General features: G+C 35.7%; 1 protein-coding gene across 1 annotated transcript in view; it reads left to right on the top strand.

The window, feature by feature from the left end:
• Nucleotides 1-14,953: 14,953 nt before the first annotated feature.
• Nucleotides 14,954-21,809, top strand: part of CSGALNACT2 (chondroitin sulfate N-acetylgalactosaminyltransferase 2) — a 48,130-nt gene continuing 41,274 nt past the window's right edge. The window contains exon 1 of the mRNA XM_051981997.1: nt 14,954-15,053. The gene's annotated coding sequence lies outside the window, so the exon portion shown is untranslated. The remainder of the gene's footprint in view (nt 15,054-21,809) is intronic.

Raw genomic sequence — 21,809 nt, 5'->3', positions numbered from 1 at the left:
ACCCTCCAAAAGATAGTCATGAGTATGGATCAGGAAAAAAGTATGATTGTCTCCTTTAAATAGAGAGATTGGGTCAACTAAGTGGTGCAGTGAATAGAGCACTGGTTCTGGAGTCAATAGGAGAACCTGAGTTCAAAATTAGTTAGAAATATTAACAATATGATCTTGGACAAGTCATTTAACCCCTATTGCCTCCAAATAAAAATCAGAGGACTTAATCTGAAAGAGGGATGGAAAAGAGCACTAGACCGCATGAAAAATGAAAGAATGGAGATACTTTGTAGTCCTGGTTCTATTGTATGAACTTGTGAATGATCCAACCTTGCTGAACTGTAAGGGAATGGGACTAGATCTCTGAAGGTTAGACCAAACCTAGAGTTCTTAACCTTCTTGTATGTGAAATGATTCCCTTTGTTCCCTCTTCTCAAAATAATGTTTTAAATGCAAAGATTATAATGCATGGAGATTACAAAAGAAAATTATACCAAAATACACTTAATGTTTTTTTTAAGTTTACTGATCCCAGTTTAAGAATCCCTATTATTTAAAACACATTAAAAATTTTACAAGATCTGTGGACTTAATCTGAAATACTAGGTATCCTGAAAAAAGAGGAGACTGGTTTTGGAGAGTACTAGGAAGCTAATATACTCGCCTTATGGGCATGTTTGAAATTTTCAGTGATCTGGCTTGAAAGCCTACATGTTTGAAACTGACAACTTTTCTTCCTAATTTGAGTAAACCAATTTCTTCAAAATTATTTGTTGTTGCTATACAGTTAAGATATGCATCTCAATTTAGTTGACATAAGTATAAACAAGCACTCTACCATGTATTTCACATTTGTTGTAGATACAAAGATAAGTTTTTTTTTTTAAATCTACCCTCAAGGAATTTTTATTCCAGTGATGGGTTATGACATTTTCATAGATAAGTAAATATAATACAATATTAAAGGGGAAATGCTAACATCTAGGATTGGAAATGGGGCATGGACTGGATCTTGAAAGAAGCTAAGAATTCTAAAAGGCAGGGTTAAGAAGGTAGTGCATTTTATTTATTATTAAAAAGATGGCAGGGCAGCTAGATGAAACTTTGGCCCTCGAGTCAGGAGAACCTACTTCAAATCCAGCCTCAGACACTTAATACGTCTTAGCTGTGTGACCCTGGGGAAGTCACTTAACCTCAGTTGCCTCAGAAAGGAAAAAGATGAGAATTTCTTACATTCCCAAGTAAAAGACTATATCCCTTTCAATTTTTTTTAAAGGTAAATGAATTCTTGAGTTTCCTCTAAAAAGGAGCTAATTTCATAATGGGAAACAAATTTAGTCTTTCGATTTATCATTAAAAAAAAAAAAGTCACGTTTGCATACCTATTTAGGGTTTACAAAGTGTTTTCCTCTCAGCATGTCATGAGATGTTCCAAGTACATTTTTCTTCAGTTTGCAGACAAGGAAACACAGCAAGGTTTAATGATTTCATGGGATCATACATGTAAGAAATGTTGGAAGCAGTGCTTGAATCCTGATCTTTTGTCAGTATTCACATTGTTTTCATTCTAAATAAACTAAAGATTTATTATTGCCATTTCATTTTCCTTTCAGAGCTTGTTAAAAAGATAATGTGGAAAGGCATAATAGGAAGATACTATAAAACTTTAAGGGGTTATTATTGTAAATTAAATCTTTTCAATAAAACTAACACCATTTCCTAGGATCTGAGGTTGGAGTTTCTTCATTTTATCATAAAGATACAGCCAATTAAGAACTATTTAATCATGGAACATCATAGTTTTCATCTGGAATAAAGTTGTATCTCAGAAAAAAGATGGAGAAATCAACTATATGCGTAGGCAGTGGAGAGGAATCATCCTTTGGGGGGTAATAGTCAAGTCTTTCATTCAACTTCAGTATTCCTATTGCTTTATCATGGTGTTGTAAACTCCACTTATTTCAATCTGTTCAATAAATGTGATTTCATTCCTTTTTTATTTGCATTATGTTACTGGTTTGATTCAAGGATTATAAAGCATAAATTTCTTGAAGTAGAAACTAGTGAATCCTTTAGGTTTGAGTATGGAAATGGAGAGAGTAAGACAGACAAACTTTTCATCAGTTTAACTATTAAATTCTCATATAATTCATTTAATTTAGGGATTGGGTTATTTTTTTTTACTAGTAAATTAAAGTGTACTGTAAAATAAAGATTGACTTTTAACTGAATGACAATAGGACATCAAACAAGGGGAAGAGTTCTAGAATTTAAAGCTATGTATTCATCGTTCATGCAGATTCTGGTCAGTCATCTTTGTTTAGCTGATGGTGAATGCTTCAAGTATCCAATATTTCATTGCTGTGATTATTCTTACCAGCAATTCAGATTAAAATTAGTAGTTATTTGAGAGCTGTTTTAATAAAAAAATATACTAAATTTATTTTTAATTTTGTATAAATAATGGGATAAAGAATTTAGGTAAAGATAGGCTTCTTTTAAGGGCAGAAGGTAGTGCAGTGGATAGAACAGTAGGCCTGAGGTCAGGAAGACCTGAGTTCAGGATCTGAGACCTGAATTCAAACCTTAGCTATATGACCCTCTTTGTTTCAGATTCTCATCTGTAAAATGGGGACAAGCTGGAGAAGGAAATGACAATCACTCTATTCTCTTTTTCAAGAAAATCCAATAAACTAAGGTCAAAAAGAGTTAGACATGACTGAATAATAAAACGATTACAGAGTTGTCATATCTTCATCTTGATCAGATTAATTTAACAAGGTAGCTAATTTTTTAAAAAAGTAGATAATCTGCTAATATGTTTAACCATGGCTTTTTAATGATAGCTTTTTTCCTTTTCAAAATACATGCAAACGTAGTTTTCAACACTCACCATTGAAACAGCTTGTGTTCCATGATTTTCTCCCTTCCTCCCTCTAACCCTACTCTCCTAGATAGCAAGTAATCCAGTATAGGTTAAACATGTACAATTCTAATAAATATATTTCCACATTTATCATGCTGCACAAGAAAAATCAAATCAAAAAAGTGGAAAAATGAGAGAAAAACAAACAATAAAAAAGTGAAAACACTGTTATGATCCACATTCATTCTCCATAGTCCTGCCTCAGGATGCAGACGACTGTCTCCATCATCATCAGTCTATTGGAATTGGTCCGAATCACATAATTGTTAAAAAGAGCCAAGTCTATCCCAGTTGATGATCACATATTCTTGTTGCTGTGAACAATGTTTTTTTGGTTGTACTCACTTCACATAGTGTCAGTTCATGTAAATCTCTCTAGGCCTTTCTGAAATCATTCTGCTGGTCATTTCTTATTGAACAATAATTCCATTATATTCATAGATTATAACTTATTCAGCCATTCCCCAACTGATGGGCATCTATCACTTTCCAGTTCCTTGCCACTACAAAAAGGGCTGATATAAACATTTTTGCACATGTGGGTCTTTTTCCTTTTTTATGATCTCTTTGGGATACAGACCCAGTAGAGGCACTTCTGGATCAAAAGGTATGCAAAGTTTGATAGACCTTTAGGCATAGTTCCAAATTGTTTTGCAGAATGTTAACCATGGATTTTCAACAATTCCATTATAAAGAGGTATTCTGAACATTCCTATAAAAAAGTTATTGTACAATGTTCAGTAACAGTCCTGCATATGTATATTTTAAGTCAATTTTCTAATATTCTTCCTTTATGATTAAATTTGTATTGTATAGTACAGTGAAGTGAAACTGTCATCAGGATTATTTCAAATCATCAAAAGGTTTATAAATAATGAAAAGATGGGTCATAACAAAAAGAACTGAAACTATTAATAAAAATATGGACTATTTAAAAACTGTTAATAAAAGTATGGACTATTTAAAATAATCCTAAAATTAAACCTGGGATGTTTTAAGAAAACTTGGATTAGCAAATACTCTCTAATTTTGACTCCTTTGTTAAATTTCTTTTTAACCACCAAAATATCAATGTAACTTTGTAAATTAATTCTAAAGATTGTCTAGCCAAAATGCAATAGATTTGTCATGAGAAAAATATATAGTAAAATCAAAAATGAATTACATAGTGTCTTCGATCTTTTAAATATAAATATATATATACACACACACACACATACGTACACATTTGGATTGTGCACAGTTCTTCTATGTTTGGTTCTTAACAGTATCCTTGAAAAATAAATGTTTGTCTTGAGTTTGCTTCCTGGGTATTAAAAAATATCCAATTATGTCATATAAAAAACAATATTATTACCAACTATGTAAAAAGTTTCCTGTATATTGCAGTTTTTTGCAGTTTTACATAAGATTTTATCTGCTCCTGATGTAGCTAAGATTAAATATGCAATATTTATGGAATATTAAAAATGCAATAAATATACTAACATGTTAAAAATTCCATACTGCTCAGAAAAACTCATTTTTTCAGATATACTATGTAGTTCCAAAGCTTATTTTATCAGATATTTAAGAATAAATTTTTCCCTCATATTTAAACATTTTTCTAAACTTTTATATAAATATATTCAGTTGTTAAGGATAGAGCAAAGTATTCATGCTCCTGAATTATGCTTCTAGTAACTGACAGACAGACTCATTTTTTCTTTCTCCTGGGAAAAGTTTGAAATATGTAAAATATGGTAGTATTTGAAATATAAAAAAAATTGGTAGATATCATAACTAGCTTCTTTTTCTTTGCTGGCTAAAGATGAAAAGAGAAAGTCTTTATTCTAATACCTTGACAAATGGAAATGTCTTATAAACAAACATATTGCTATATTCCCTTCTAATCACAGCTTTGGGAGAACATCAGAGCTTACTGAAAGAGATCAGAAACTGGCCTTTGTGTCTGCCTACTTACTTACCTTTAGTTGTATAATATGATTTCTAAATTCAGCTTTGCCATCAATTAATTATAATCTGGGGGAAATCACATCCATTCTTTAGGCCCAAGTTTTCTTATTGGCAAAATCAGGGGCTTGGCTTAAATTATCATTTAAAATTTTCCAGTTTTTGTGAGCAAGAGTAGTCCTCCTAAGCAACTAAAATTTAGCCCAAGTCTAAACTGTATGCTTACTGAATAAGTGAATGAAAGATTCTATATGGACTTAGGCATATAGAATGTTTTCCAAATGAACCTTATATAGAATCTCAAATTTCATACCTGTAGTCTTTCTTACGTCTTTCCTGAACACAGGTCCTATATGCTCAAAGAAAAAAATGAAAAATAGAGAAAACATTTGTGAATTTAGAGTTTAGAATTAGCTTTTAAAATTTTATAATGACTTTTCCTTAGCCAAGTCAGTCCTCTATTTTGCAAGGTAAAAAAATTCACATCTCTTAATGTAACTAATAATGAACAAGAATATTCTCTGAATAGCTCCTACAAAGTTAACTTTCCTTTTATAGTAAATGGTATTGTTTCTAACTAATTCTCAATTATAATGGGTTTTTTTAGTTTCTATGAATCCAAAAGGATCACAAAATGAATGTTCAGTGAAAATATAATTTTAGCACATTAAATTCCATGAAATGTGAGAGGGGGAAAGGAAAAAGGAAAAAATTGCAACATCCATATTTGAAATCTAAATGTAACTCTTGGTACAATTCTTGTTCTTGGAAGAAGAGAAGAGTTTGGACATTTTCCAACAAACCATAGTTTTACTACTTTGCTACATAAATAAATACATATGAAAACACACACATGTAGCATAATTAAAATTGTTTTGTGAAAACCCACTCCCTTCTATTCTTCTAAGATTATATTACATACATACACACATGTATGTATATGTGTGTGCACATGTGCGTATATGAATTTTAGTAGAATTGGCAATTCAGCATTCATTCCAGTTTTCTTATACATACCAACTAATAGGTATATTTTAAGGATAAGATATGTTCCTGAAAAAATGAGCATTAACACAGATTTTTGTAAGTTATATCACATCTTAAATTAGTTTCAGAAACATATTTCTTCTTTTTTTATTGATCTTCATCTGGAAGCTTCTCTGTACAACAATTTATTAGCCAGAAATTGCAATGAAATCATTAAAATCAAGAAAAGAACTATCACTTAAAGGCATCCTTTGATAAATCCTTTTATAAAAGTATGTTGCAAATGTCATCATGATTCAATTATGAAAAATTCCTCTCTGTGATAAAAATAACCTTTCTAATGTGGGTGAAAATTAACTTTATATAGTATTTTTATATTCCTTGTAACAAATGTAATTATGAACAGTAGTCTGGATTTGTAAATAGGCAAGATCCTCAGGAATATGACTATCAATAAACCAGCATTTTGTACCCACCTCTACTGCCATCATTGCATCATTGTTACATTTGGAATTCTCATCTCAGAATAGAGCCCATTCAGTCTCTGGCACAGTTTGGTATGACTATGGAAGTCATACTCTTCCTTCCCTTTCTTTCATGTACCTTCATTTGTTCATCTTCACTTGAATTTGTAATTTAAAGTTTAATTAGATTGATGAATGGAAAGCAAAATTAGAATTATTAACTGCATGCCATTTAGCTGACAGAATTTGATTCCCCAGATCAATCCTTTTCAAGGCAGAATCTCTTTTTAGGCTGGAGTCAGCATGATTTTGGATTTTCTGCAGTTCCATCCAGCAGCATATGAACAGACATGAAAGTAATTCGAGGTTGAAGTTTTTCAAGGTAAAATAAGTGATAGAGCAGAGGACAAGTCACTTGAATATAGAAGATGACATACAATTTAGCTGATTCTCCAAGGGATTAAGATAAATAAATGGAGTGAGGAAGCTTCCCAGTAATAACTTGGGGAAGAAGTTCATCTGGTGCTACCAGAGGTCATGGTTAGCATGAAAAATAAAGTTAGGGATTGAAAATGATAAGGATAATAAACAATTATAGCCAGATAAAAGAACGTTTGTATTCATGAATATAAAAGTGAAACACTTGTAGGTGATGACAAGATGGATGATAGAAATATCTTTATGTGTAGCTGAAGTAAACTAGAAGAATGTTATTGTTCAATCGTGTCTGAGTACCTGTGACTCTATTTGGGGTTTTCTTAGCAAAGATACTGGAGTGGTTTGCCATTTCCTTCTCTAGCTCATTTTACAAATAAAAAATTGAGGCAAACAGAGTTAAACATGGTATAACCATGGGACAGCTAATAAGTGTCTGAGATTTGGAATTAAATTCTTCCTGGGGCTGGTGTTTTATCTACTGTGCCACTTACCTGCCCCAGATTAGAAAAAATATGTCATTGGAAATGAATATTGTTATGAATATGAAATTATGGTACTGGAGGAGGATATTGTCAAAATCTTGATTGTTGACTAGATCTTGATATTGTTTACTACAATCTTGTTTGGGTGTTAAGTTTAGAATGAATATGCCTTGCAGGAAAAGAAATTATAGAATGGTTTTATGCTTTGTAATCGTACTCCAGTACCTTGTATAGTTGCTGGCACATAAAGATGATTAAAAGCTTCCTGACTGATAATGATCCAGGGAGAATTTGGAAGTGGCAATAGGAAACAAATATTCTAAATCCTCCACCATGACTAATGAATTATAGACTGAGCAAAAGTGTATCTAGGATTTGAAATTGTGGTCCAGAATGTAGTGTGATCAGAAGAGAGCCAAGGCTCAGTGAAAGCCAAAAGGTGGAGGGGCTAAGAAAAAAAAGTTTTAAGATGAAAGTAAGTTTATTCCTTATGGAGCAAGTATTCTAGAGAGTAGTAGAAGGGGGCAGTTAATTCCAGAAACATGAGAAATGAATAGAATTAAAAGTAATAGTAATAGTAATAGTAGTAGTAGTAGTAAAGGTATGGGAAGTAGGGGGTGGGCACTTGATTTTTATTCAATGATAGTCCAGGGTTTAGAATCACAGAGATTAGAAAAGTCTGAAACAGCGAGAGTATAATATTGAGGTAGTATACTACTACTTCATACCATTCCATACCAATACCACTCCATATCAATACCCTTCTTTCAGTGGAGAACAGGGGTCTCTGATGATGAATACAAGTGAATAGACTATTCAAGGGCCTCTCTTGAGATTCTACACATCCAAAATCAGAACTGAGTTAGTAAAAATGGGTGAGCAGGGGGAAGAGGAAGAAAGGAGTAGTTTTGAACAGGAAGAAAAATATTCTGGGCTTATATTTGACATAGTGGTTTTGAACTTGGCAGATTAAAGAGGAAAATGTCAGAGACCAGTTATGATCACATGGTAATATTAGTCCTAGATGCCAATCTAGGATAGTGTATAAAGGAACCAAGTTTTACTGCAGGATAGAATTAGCCTTAAAAACAACAAGTAAGGATGCCAGATTGAATTGAAGTGTAGAATAAGAACTGGGCATGATGCCCCTTTCATCCGTGCCAGCAATATGTGGCTACACTGTATTTATCTTTGGATAAGATTTCTCAGCTTTTAATTCATCAAGGCTACATATTTTCACAACATGATTGCTCTTCTATAACCTGTGTAAAAATGACCCCACAGAAAGAAGAGTTATAATTGTTCTTTTCCAAAGGAAAAGTGACACTTCTTGGTGCAATTTAATAATTTAAAACATGCACTTGTTTAGCTAATCTTTATATTTATAACAGTTGTTCACAAGATTGTAATGTTTAAAGTAGGGAAGATTCCCTAAAGATGATCTAATCCAAGAGTCTCATTTTGTAAATAAGTAAATTGAGGCCCAAACGGTCACCCCTCTTCCCCATTTGAAAGATAGAAGAAATGAAAGGGCAAAGTAATAAGTAGTTGCCACATAAGTAGTATGAAGTTAGCCCAGTAACCATTTGACTTACACATTTTTCCTTTCCCAGGTATAATTTTTAAGCAAATAACATGTAATCTGGCTAAGGTGATACATGTTGAGCATGCATATATTAACATGGATAGCGTGGGTATGTGTTTTGATAATGGGAAAAGCTAAAAAAAAATATTAAATGACATGTTTTATACTGAGGTAAGAGCATGGCTAGTCTAAAAGCAAAAAAGTAACCTTGGTGTTGATTCATATCATGTTACTTAAATAAAAAGGCATTTGGTATGTTACATTTTGTGGTAAGGGAGAAAGGGACTGAAAAGGAAAAATGGGAAATATTAAAAGCAAAGAATATTTAGACTACTGCGAAGGGCTAATTGGAAAGGGAAAAAAGAAAGAAGAGGAGAAATAGAGAGAGAGAGGGAGAGAGACAGAGAGAGAGAGAGAGAGAGAGAGAGAGAGAGAGAGAGAGAGAGAGAAAGAGAGAAACGGGGGGGGGGAGGAAGAAGAGAAGGGAGGAAGGAAGAAAGGGAGGAAAGTAGGAAGGAAGGAAGGAGAGAAGGGAAGAAGAACAAGGGAGGAAGGAAAAGAGGAAGGAAAGGAAGGGAAGAGGGAAGAAGGAAAGAAATTAAAATATTAATGGAATCAAAAATCTGGAATTCTATGTAGTATATTAGGAAGTTAGATTTCTAAAATCCTTAAAAATTAAAGCAGTCTAATAACTGCTTAGATTTGGTTCATTGTAAAGATCTCCCACTAGAAGAAAATTAATCTTACTGTTCTTATTAAATTATAATTACCCAATGATCCAAGAAACAAAAAAGGCAGTTAATCTGGCAGTTTCACTTGAATGAATGAAAGAGGTATTACAGTAAAGTTTGGTTCTGCCCTTCATTCTTGTGTACTGATTACTTGCCCTGGAGTCAGGTAATGTTTACTGATCTATGAATGAATAAAAGTGTTCATTGTTAGCAAGTACAGGCTAGAAAAGATTTTTATTAATAGGAATTGTAGGGAGAATTTGATTTGTCAACAGAGTTCAGTGGATTTGCTAATAAATATGTTATATTATTTGTGGTTTTTTTATGTAAACTGCAACTTAAATGTGTATATATATATGTATATATACACGCATATTAATATTATGCTCTTTTGTTTCACTTTCTTAAAGAAACTAACTGCTCTGAATCTTTAGCTAATATTTTCCTCACTCTCTTCTTACCTATCTTCTATTTACCACTCTTGTCAAGAGAGCAGGTTTCAATGACCTAATCAATAGATTGGCTCTTCCCACAATGCTGTACCTGTTTAGGGTTATCATGCCCCTGATTTGTTCCTCAGCTTTTCTATTTTATCAGTTCAGAAGGGGGTGATCAAACTTTAGACAATTGGATTATGTCAAGTAACAGTCAAGAGACTATTAAATCAGAATGTCTATTTATTCAAACGGAACACACACTCACATACAAACGTACACACATATCTGGCTAGTACCTTGCTAAGCAGCTCTCCATTTTGATTCATAAGCCCCATTAAGGAGACCAAATCTTAGATTAGAAGGTTACTTGGAGAACACAGAATTAGGGCAAAGGGAATTGACTCTTACTAAGGAATATTTCTATCAAGCTAAAGGAACAGATGAATTAAACTAAGACCAAACATATAACAGTCATTAAGGCCCTATTATTTACAAATTATACAATTTCTACCCTTAAAGGGAAGAAATGGAGCTTATAAAAACATATGGACAACATAGTTTTAATTCTCAACATTACAAAAAAGAGAGGCATTAGAGAGAGTAACAATAAGAAAGTAATGTGTGAGTTCTTAGAGGAATTAACTGAAGGTTTCAGTAAAGTCTTCCCAGAATAGGAAACATTTGACTTGGGTTTTGAAGCATGAGTAAGACTTATACAGTAATTCATAGAGTAGATGGGCATTAAAATTATAGGGAACAGTACGAATAACAATGGAATACAGTGAATGTTCTGGATCAGAAAGTGATTCAGCTTGGCTGGGGTAGAATACATGAAAAGTGAAAAGGTAAGGTAGTAAACTGAAGTCTATTATTGGAAGTGTTTCTTCTTAGGTTTACTGCATATAGGAATTAATGAATGATGTATGGATTCCTATTTACTTTTCTCATGAAAAGGATATTATTTCTTGACTTTGTACTTTTGTTCATAGACTATCTCACTTCTGGACCTCTAATCCTTTATCCAGTATAGTGCTCCAAGAAAAAATTTTATTCACTCCATTAATATCCTACAATTTTTTAGAAACTTAAAAAAAAGAAAAGTGATGTAAGATCAATACCACTCATTTAAAACATCATAATCATTAAGACATTTTTCAGGGTTAATAATTTACGCTTCCCACTTTCTTATGGCCTTGCCCCTTCCTTTTAACTTTGGTGATGAGGCTTTAGATATACAATGACTTTCAGGACTAGATAGCAACGAATTTTTTGCTCTTGGTAGGATCTGTCCTACCAGGTGATCATAGATTTAACAGCTGGAAGAATTCTTGAAAGTATCAAATCCAACACTTTCATTTTACAGGGGTCCCAAAAAGTCAAGGGATTATCTCAACATCACAACTAGTGTCTAAAATTAGATTTGAACCCAGATCTTCCTAATAATAAGTCTTGTGCTATATACATTAAAACCAGTCTTATTTTCAGAAACTTAAGATAATGTATTGGGTTAAGCAGTGGCCTGGAGTCAAGAAGATCTGGGGTCAGAGCTGGCCTCATATACATACTAGCTGTGTGACTCCTGGACAAATCACTTATCCACTGTTTTCCCCAGTTTCTTATCTGTAAAATGGGAACATACTAGAAATGGAAATGGTTATCCACTTTCAAATCTGAGTTTCAAAAAATCAGACATAACTAAACAATAACATGCAAGGTGTCAATAGTTACCATTGCTAACCTTTGACTTCTCTTCAACTTCTGGAATGAGTCAGATTTTTTTTTTTTTTTACTTTAGCAAAACTCTGTGACTTCTGACCCCAGTAGGGCCTTCTTCCAGTGTGGTCCTGGGGATAAAGTAAGGACATGATGGCCCAAAGAATAAAAGATGGTAGTGGCTTCATGTGTAGGACCATTTAGGCTGGTTGGTTTCCCTTAGGCTCATGGAGCAGGTATAAATGGAGGGTACCTTCCTATTTCTTCTAGGATAAAAATAGACTCCTATATTTTATATTTAACTATTGTCAAACTGAAAAGATTGTAGGCTTCTTGACACTGCAGAGACTACTCTTGTATACATTGGTGCAAGAGTCCTCAAACTTTTTAAATAGGGGGCCAGTTCACTGTCCCTCAGACTGTTGGAGGGCCAGACTATAGTCAAAACAAAAACTTTGTTTTGAGGGCCTTTAAGTAAAGAACCTTCACCCTGGGTGAATGCCCAGACAAGGTTAGCTATATATTTAATAACAACGTTAGTGGGAAAATAAGATATAGAAATCAATTATTTGGAATCCCATTCTATTGTTCACTCCCTCATTCCATGTTGTCTCTATGTTATGAATTAGTGTGGCCTAAATTCATACTAAATTCATTAGTAATAACTAAATCTATGCATATTATTTAATCTCCTTGGTATTTGTGAGGGTTTTTTGTTTTTTTTTTTTGCCCATTTCTAAAGCCATAGTTACTATAGATCTTGGCTTGCCTATAAGAAAAAATACTTCTAAGTATTTTTGACACTTCAGACTCAGATTTAACTAGGAAATAATCAATTATTGGTATTATTGTTTGGGGACTATAATCAGTTTAATTAAATCTTGCATGCACTTATTTGTATTTAAGTTTGAACAAGTATTCTGAGAAGAAATTAGAATGGCCCTCCTTTGATTCAGGATTCTTGCTAGTAAAATAATCACAAAAAACTTCTCCCCAAAGCAATTTTTCTAAAAATCAGGTAATGTTGTGTGCTTTCTAGAACCCCCAATCTGGGATGCCAAATTATACTATGCTTTCTAGAGTCCCCATGCTGGGGTGCCAAAATATACCATCCAGACCAGCTCTGGAGGATCTTTTGAGTCCTTGGTTTTATTGGAGGAGTGATGAGGCAAAATTCACATGGATGTTCAAAAAGAAATCTGTTTATTCCACATTGTCTTACCCTTATATACCTTTATACCCTTATATAACCAAACAACACTGCACATGTGCTAACTATATACTGCTCATGTGGGATCACATAAACAACTTGATATTGTATGTATATGACTCTTTGCCATTTGGTATCATTCTGCTTCAACTACAACCCAGGTTGTCATTGCCCTCTGACTTCTCTGGAAGGCTGAGAGTCCTTAGGGGATATAGGGGAGATAGGGAGCCAAACCAGACATTGTTCCCTCTGGGCTGAAGAGTTTTATACCTCACCCAGAGTTTCCCCACTATCTGTGGCCCTCTACAAATTCTCCAGATTGGTGAGCTCACCTATCCTTAGTTACACCAAGGATCATTTGTAAATAAAGCTTGTCATTATTCTCAAAGGTAGACCGGGCCTTAAAACTGTTTTTCCTCCTTTACTAGAGACACAAAGCAAATGGAATAAGAACACCTCCTATATTATAATATCCTAAATACACAGAAGATTTAAACCAAGAACATCAGAGAAATTACAACTGAAATTTGAGAAATACTTAAATGTACTAGACTAGCAAAAAAAAAAAAACCCCTCAAAACAAACAATCCTTTTTTGGGGAGGGGGAGGGGCTGTTGGAAGAGGAGAGAGTTATCTTGTGGAATTTCTGTTACTATTAGGAAGGGGAGAAAACAAAAAGAGGAAGAAATGGACCGTGAATGTATTAATGGTTTTGTCCATAGGGATTTATATGGAAGATAGAGAATTCAATTTTGGCCAATTCTTTTCTTTCTTCTTTGAGCAGTTCAATAAATTTTGGAGGCTATACACGCCAAGTAAAGTGACTTTACAGATAAGGAAACTGGGACAGTGAAAGAATAGTACTTGACATAGTGAGGATTCAAACCTGTGTCCTCTGGCTTCAAATCTAGGAAGGCAAAACTATATAGAAAGGAGTCCAAAGGGCAACCGATTGGCTAAGAACACACACACACACACACACACACACACACACACACACAGATATAGAATATAGACAGGTGGGTAGATCATTAGATGACAGCATAAGTGTGTGTGTATGTATGCATATACCATCATGAGCAGATAAATATAGCAAACAAATGTTCAATTTTTTTTCCCTTCTCACCGATTATTTTATAATCCATGAAGTTAAGAATGGTGAATAGGCTGCCAAGGGTTGGACATAAAGTCTTTTCTCTTTGTTTCTTTCTCCCTCTATTTCACTTTCATTATCTCTGTCTGTTTGTCTCTGTGTCTGAGATCTCTTAGTCTGCCTCTGTCTCTTTTTGTCTCTTTCTGTTGCTTTCGGTCTCTCTGTCTGTTTTTCTGTCTGTGTGTCACTCTGTGTCTGTCACTCTTTCTGACTTTCTGTGTCTCTGTCTCTCCCTGTCTTTGTGTCTCTCTCTGTCTCTTTTTCCCACCTGGGTCTCCACCTTTGCTCACCAGTAATGCCCCCTCTTCTTCTTTTTTTCTCATTCCCTTTCTTCCCCTCTCCTTCTTTCTTCCCATCTTCTCCCTTCATCCTTATTTCTCCTGATTATTTCTCTCTCTTTTCAGTCTCTTTCTCTCATCGACCTTTTCCCTATTCCACTCCCCTCTTTTTCTATTCTTTTTCCTCTATCACACTTTTTTCTCTTTTCCCTCCTCCCCCTTTCTCCTCCTCTTTTCTCTCCTCCCCTTCCCTCTTTGGGCGCTTGACAGGAGGCGGGAGCAGACTGTGGGCGTGACGGGGCTCCTCGCCTCGTTCTCGAGTGGGGCTTGAGGGCTGGCTCCCCAGCTCCCCGTGGCGCCGACGTAGGCGTGGGGGAGGGGGCAGCGCGCGCAGGACTCTGGGCCCAGGCGGTGGCGGCGCGGGAGGGCGCGCGGCGGCCTCATTTCCTCGCGCACACAGGAAGTGGCCGTTATTCCGGGAGGCAAGGCGGCCCGGGCTGGGGGGTGGTGCGAGGAGCAGTGGGAGGAGGCGGCAAAGGAAGTCGCGCCTCCGGCCCCGCCGCGGAGGTTCTGCAGCAGCCGGGCAGCAGCAGCAGCAGCAGCAGCCGCAGCAGCCGGCTCCGAGGCGCCCCTCGCGCCCGCCTGCAGGCTCCACCGCTTGGCCTCGGCGCCTGTCTTCGCTCTCCTCTGGCTCCTCCGGCTGGGGTGAGTACGGCGCTCCAGTCCCGCGGGGTGACAGCTCCGCTCCCGGCTCTGCACGCGCGGACTGACTGCGGGCTGGCCCCGAGAGCGCTGAGCCCGAGCTGCGGGCGTGCGTGCCCGGGCTCCGCCTCTGCCCTCTCTAACTTTATTTTATTTCACTTTTGCAATGAAAAAGCATTCATTTTTCTCTCCCTCTCCCACCCATTAAAACCCAGCACCCATCTTCTTCGGAAGTGATTTATGCTTCGGAGTCATTTCGAAAGAGCCGGGGCTCTTCCGAGGAGGGCTGGGCTGGTGCTGGGAGAGCAACCGGGCTGCCAGGAAAGGGGAGGTTTTTACTTGAGTGTTAGTGTTTCTTTTCTATCTTCAGGCTTTCCTCCTCTCACTCTCCCTTTGCCACACTTTGCATTTTGCAAGTTACTTGGTGATAAACAAGCAACATTTTGTTATTCATTGAGTACAATGTTGCATTTCTTTCTAAATGAGGCAAATCCAGAAACGTATTATACCTGAACTATTATTGAAAATAGCTTATTTCATACTTAGAAGAACTGTATATGTTTATCCTATATATCGGATTGTTTGCTGTCTTGGAAAGGAGAGGGGATGGAGGGAAGAAAGGAAAGAGAATAATTTGGAACACAGGGTTTTGCAAAGGTGAATATTGAAAGCTACCTTTCCCTGCATTTGGAAAAATAAAATACTAAATTTTAGTATTAATAGCTTATTTCAGAATTTGCAAGTTTTTTTTTTTAAGTGTTGAAGATATTTGTTGAAATTAGCAGGATGAAAGAAGTGAAAACTTTTGAATATGTGTATATCCAGAATTAAATCCTACTCCAAAGCCTTAGCTCCTTTTGGCGTAGAGGAGACCCTGGATTTTCCTAGGCGAGGCTCGTAGATCCGAAGCCTCCCTCTGATTGGTGTAGAGGGGACCCTAGTTTCTTGAGTAACTTATAGTAACTAATTGGTCCTTCCAAAGCTAAACGACCCTTAGTGAAACGACCCTTAGTGTAGCTGCTGCTTGTTGAAATGTCTGTCTTTGGAGGATCATTCTAGCAATGTCGTTTAGAGGTTCATCTCCAAGTTTACTTCAGGATGGCCTCAGCATATATTGAAGATCTTTTAGTAACTCTTCGAGAGACTGAATTCTTAGAGGCAGGTAAGAGCGTAGTAGATATTAATTCCCTTAACAGCACACTGCCAAAGTTTCCATTTTCTTCAGAATGGAGAAATTGAACCATTAAGTGGACAAATCTTGTATTTTCTTATTAGTATCTTTTGATTCTTTCCCTTCCTTTCTAGGTTATTGCGATAAACAAGGGGCTTTAAAACTTTTAATTGCTAGGGTAGTTATTGTTGTTATTTTTGCCTGTCTAGAAAAATCAAAAATCCTTCTTGTGAAATAAGCTGTTTAAATTTAGGTGATGATAAAACATCGGGTATTCTTGGCAAGATTAGTTAGGGATGTGGTAGGAATTGGAAGCCTGCCCCCGCCCCTTTTTTTAACTTTAGTAATATCTTAAGAACTCTGTATTTTTAAGCTTGATCTTATATTGATTATTACAGTCTAAACTTTTATTTAAAAAGTTATGCAATATGTATTTTAACTTTCTGAGAACTATTGAAGTGGCTTTGTCTTGCGTACCAAGATGAATTCCACTTTCATTAATATTTTCCTTGTAGCACATTATTAAAACAATAGCTTAGAAAGTGAAAAGAAGTTTATTTTTTCTACATAAAGTGTGAAGATATTCATGATAATCTATTAGGTGTAATTATTTGATATGTACTTCATTAAAATAGTGGATTGTGAGTGGAAGGTCTTTCTGAGGGCTGCTTTCCAGTATTTATTTGTGGCTTAGAGAATGTTAGCAATGATGAATAAGTAAGTATGATATCATTTCCTAATCTAGTCCTTACACAAAATTGTATAAAACTGTGATTTCTAAACTGAAACAAGCCAGATCTGAACTCAGGAAAATAAGTCTGACTTCAGACTCAGCACCTATCCACTTGCTTACAGACATATATATTATATATGTGAATGTTGAGGTCTAGATTTGGGGTACCTAAATAAAATTAGGGTTTAGTTGAGGTCTAGTGGCAGGTTTGGGGTACAGGGAGTCAAACAGAGCTCCCCTGCAACCCCTCTGGATTCGGCGCAAGGATACTGCGGTAAATGAGATCTAGCAGCAGTGAAAGTTCCCAATAAAGGCATTTATTGGCCCGAGGGCTAGATTGATAAAAGAGGTTTATTATTGAGTTTGGAAGTAAGGAGATAGGTGAAGGTAGAGATAAGGAGGGCACCGGACAGAGGGTCCAATGGACAGAGGGTCCTCACATGGCTAGCATGTTTGGAATCTCTGCAAAGAGGGGGTCCCAGCGTTTCCCTTTTATAATGGGAGTTTAGCTCGAGGGGCTTTTGGATGTAGTCCCAAAGATCCGAGTGGGGCTGGGACAGGTCTGGATCTTATATTGGAATTCAAAGGGACCAGGATTTGTGAGTTAAAGGGTAATTACATTAGTGGGAGGTAAGGGGGGGTGGGAGGGGGTAGGAATCAAAGCTAGGAATCTTTCCCACCTCATGTATATATGTATAAAAATTCTGTATCTCTATATAGCTATATACATATATATTATTTAGATATCATGTTTCTATATAAAATCTATGTAGTGTGTATCTGTATATAGATATTCATATCTGTATACCTGTCTATACATATACCTATCACATCTGTATTGCTATAGCAGACAACTATTAGGACACTATTGAAATAATTCAACTGTGAGATAATGAGGGCCTGAAGAGATACATTGGTTATGTATAAGAAAAAGAGATGTGAAAGTAGAAACAAGATTTAGCAACTGAATGAATATTTGGAGTGAGAGAGAGAATAGGAAAGTTTGGAAGAGGATTGGAGTTGTGGGGAAAAATACTATTGATGTCTGAGATTTAGATTACAACCTGCCCATGTCTGTTCATCCTGTGAGACTCCTGCTACCACACCTTAAACATACAGGGGGGAAATAAGAGTTCTTAGCAGTCAGTGGCCAGAACACAGAGCTTGTCTTCTAAGAAGCAGAGAATCCATCACAGCTTCTCTATAGTGATTTGGAGGAAGGAGAGTGGGCATGAGTGGGTAATTTCTTGCCCATTTGTACTTTTGGAACTGGTGTTGTGGGTACCTAGCTAGTGATTAGGTTATAGCTGTGTTTAGGGCCAGAATCTGTCTTTAGAAGAGGGAGGGGAAGTTGGGGAGGAAGAAAGGAGTAGGGTTTACACAGTGAAGGACAGCAGCAGAATTTTGAGTGTTGGGGCATAAGGACAGGTATGCCTGTTAAGCCCCTATATATACATTGACTGTTCCCTCCTTGGTTCAGGCCATAATTCCCTTGGGCCTGGTCCCCACTGTGGAGACAATAGGTCTAAGAATAGGGAAGGGGAAGGTAAACTAGTATTTATTAAATATCTACTATGTCACACTGTTTTAAACATTTTACAAATATAATTTCATTTGATCTTCAAAGCAATCTTTGGAAGTAGGTGCTATTATCATCCCTATTTTACAGTCAAGGAAACTGAGGCAAACAAAGTTAAGTGACTTACCCACAATCTCAGAGCTAACATGTGTCAGAGGTCAAATCTGAACTTTGCTCTTCCCGATTCTAGGCTCTCAGCTTCTACCCATTGAAATAGGATATATTTTTCTTTTTCTTTCTTTGTTTATTCTTTCCTTTTTTCCTCCTTTTTTTCCCCATTATATCTTTTTCTCCCTTTCCTTCCTTCTTTCCAGTTTTTCCCCTCTTTCTTTCCTTTCTTCCTTTTTTGTGGGGGGAGGGTCAAGGAGTAAGGGTTGAGATTAGTCACTAATACTGCCTTTTTTAAAAACCAAACTGAACCAAGGAAAAAAAGGGCAGGGGTGGGGGGAAGGTTTAATGCATGGAAGTAATTGTTAATGATTGTAATGTTAGGAAATGGGTAGATTAATCTAACTGATATTCATGAAGATTAGATGGGTTAAACTTACATATTATTTCAGCCAATTGAAATTCAACATATAAGCAGTTGCAGAATATTTTGTCAAAAGTGTTTGAGGCTGGATTTAAATTTAGGTTTTCCTGATTTCAGACCTGGCTGCTCTATCCACTGTGGCACCTAGTTGCTTATTAAAACCTATTTAAAAAGAAAATAAGGCAAGAAAGAGGTCAAATATAAAAAGTCTTATGGAATATGTGAAATAGGGGCCAAAGCATATGCAAAGAAAAATATATACTGTATCTTTAAATGTTCTGAAATAGATAAATGACACATTAAAAAAGAAATAAGGATAATTAACACTGACATACATATCCCAAGAGAAAATATAAGATAAATTTTAAATTATCAGGAAAAAAAAATTTGGAATTGACAGATATTAAGAAATAGTAGGGAAAATGATAAATATGGAGACTATAATATTAGACCTAAAATATTTTTAAGAAATCAATAACAGAGTTATTGAGGAAGTAAAAAAAAAAAATTAGAAAATAACTCATAGAGTTTGAAACCACCTACAACCAAAAGATAGAGCCGGAGGAGAAACCTATATATAGCAAATGCAGTATTTATGTTACTTCACACTATTTAGAAGAATCTGAACACTCTGTTTTCCGGTAAGTGATTCAACAACACCTATCAGAAATGTTTTGTTTGTTGTTTTTTAAAGCATTAAATCATTAAAAAAAAAAAAAAAGACTTGCTGATATTTTTATTGTAGGCTTGCAAAATGCTATATAATTTTAAAAATTATTGTAAGAGACCTATAAGAGCTTTCCCATTTGTTATTTTCCACATTTAGGAAAGTCAGCATCAGAGAAGTTAGATGACTTGCTCATGGTCTCAAGTGTTCAGATTCTGGATTTGAATGTAAGTCTTCCTCATTCCAAGCCAACAGCTCTTTCAGCTGTGCCATGCAAGCATTATAACCACAAGCATAGTAAATTGTAAAAAATGAATTTAAACAACATTTAGTAAGCATTTGGTAGATAAGATGAGTTTAGATAACTATAGAGCTGCTGGGCTAATTGTTCCTGTGGTATGCTAGAGGGATGACATATTTATACAGATTTGAGTATGTTTGCCAAATTCAGCTTGCAACTTGGCCATGCCTTTTTGTCCAAGTTGCTACATATAAATCTTACATTTGTAATATAGTATTTCTTGATTATCAATTCTTCATTAAAATGTTTCTGTTATCGTTCACTCTAGCTAAAAGACCATCCTTTAAAAAAAAAAAATGTATGTGCCCTTTGTCTCTAAGTAACTTTTCGTTCACTAAATCATTTTTGGGAACTTATTGTAGTGTAGTTACAGGTTCTGTTTTTACCATTTCCTTTGAATTATCTAAAATTTCAGTTCTAGGATTCTAGCATTCTATTATTCTCAGTCATATAGCATCAATAGAATAAAATTGCTTTTTTTAAATATGGTTTTTTTTTGGCAGGGAATAGGTTGGAATCTTAGAAAGTGCACTATAATTTCATAAATGCAGTCTACTTCAACATCTTCCAATTAACTTGTGAACTTAGCTCCTCATCTATCTGCAGTAGTTGTCCAGGATATGTTTACTGATTGGATTAACTCAGTGATCTACCCATCAAACTTTATGATACTATCTAGACCCTGATGGATCCAAAGGAGAAAGTGAAATTGGTGACTTTGTGTAGCACTCCCTCATCTAAATCCATTTCACTTTCATAGTATCACCTCCCTGATTTCATAGTCCTCTTCAAGAAGGAAGGACAAACAAATGTCTCTGTGAGTAGGAGTAAAAGCTGAGTCACTGGGGAGCTAATTGGAACTAGCCAGTTGGGCAACACAGCCTAAGAGTTCTTTCTTTTTCTCTTCCTCTCCTCTCCTCTCCATACCTTTATCTGTAGGTATGCTGCCTAAAGTAATGTAAATTTTGATCTCTAAAACCTTGCTAGATACCTTGGAGTTTTCCAGCCTAATATCCATGCCTTAAACACCAAGTTACTCTCATTGATTGACCAACTGTAGGTCCCAGGCCAAGCCTCAGTTAGTTGTTTGGGCCTTCATTGGGTGAACATAAAGAGCAATTGTTTCAGTTTTGTGCAGAAACTCTGAGAGTCTTATCTTCCTAGGTTGATTTTTCTTTTAACTAGATAAGAGAGGTCATTCTCTGCCTCATTTCTTGCCTTGTTTTAATCACTCATTGGGTATTGCCTTAGTCCCATTGAGACCTGTTAAAGATTTTAGCTTAAAAAGGCCAAAGTATTCCCCTGCATCTAGGACCTTCTCTTTGTTGTCTTGATCTTTATCTTGCCACTGGATCCACATGGCTGTGGAGGAAAAAGTGAGGCTAGTGACTTTGCACAGTCCTCCCTCACTTAAATTCTATTCACTTGCATGTTATGCAAGGAGGCATCACCTCCTTCATGTCATGGACCTTTTCAAGAATGAGGAACAAAAAGCAATAATACGATATAGACAATAGCTCATTTTCCTCTATTTCTTCCTAGTCCAATATCTTTTTTGAGTGGTCATTAATTTAATTGGGACCTAACTAATCTAATATATGTTTCAAATCACTAATAATAAGAGAAAAAATCAAAACAACCACATTTCCACTTCACAATTAGCAAATTAGCAAAGATAATAAATAATGAGAATAGCTAGAATTGGAAAGACTGATAGAGATTGGTAGACATATGAACATTCTGGGGGAACTACGAATTGGTCTAATTCTGGAAAAC

Source organism: Antechinus flavipes, chromosome 2, assembly GCF_016432865.1.
Source record: "Antechinus flavipes isolate AdamAnt ecotype Samford, QLD, Australia chromosome 2, AdamAnt_v2, whole genome shotgun sequence".
In the NCBI taxonomy this organism is placed as follows: domain Eukaryota; kingdom Metazoa; phylum Chordata; class Mammalia; order Dasyuromorphia; family Dasyuridae; genus Antechinus; species Antechinus flavipes.
The sequence above is the reverse complement of the archived record's forward strand: the minus strand, read 5'-3'. Positions and strand labels throughout refer to the sequence as shown.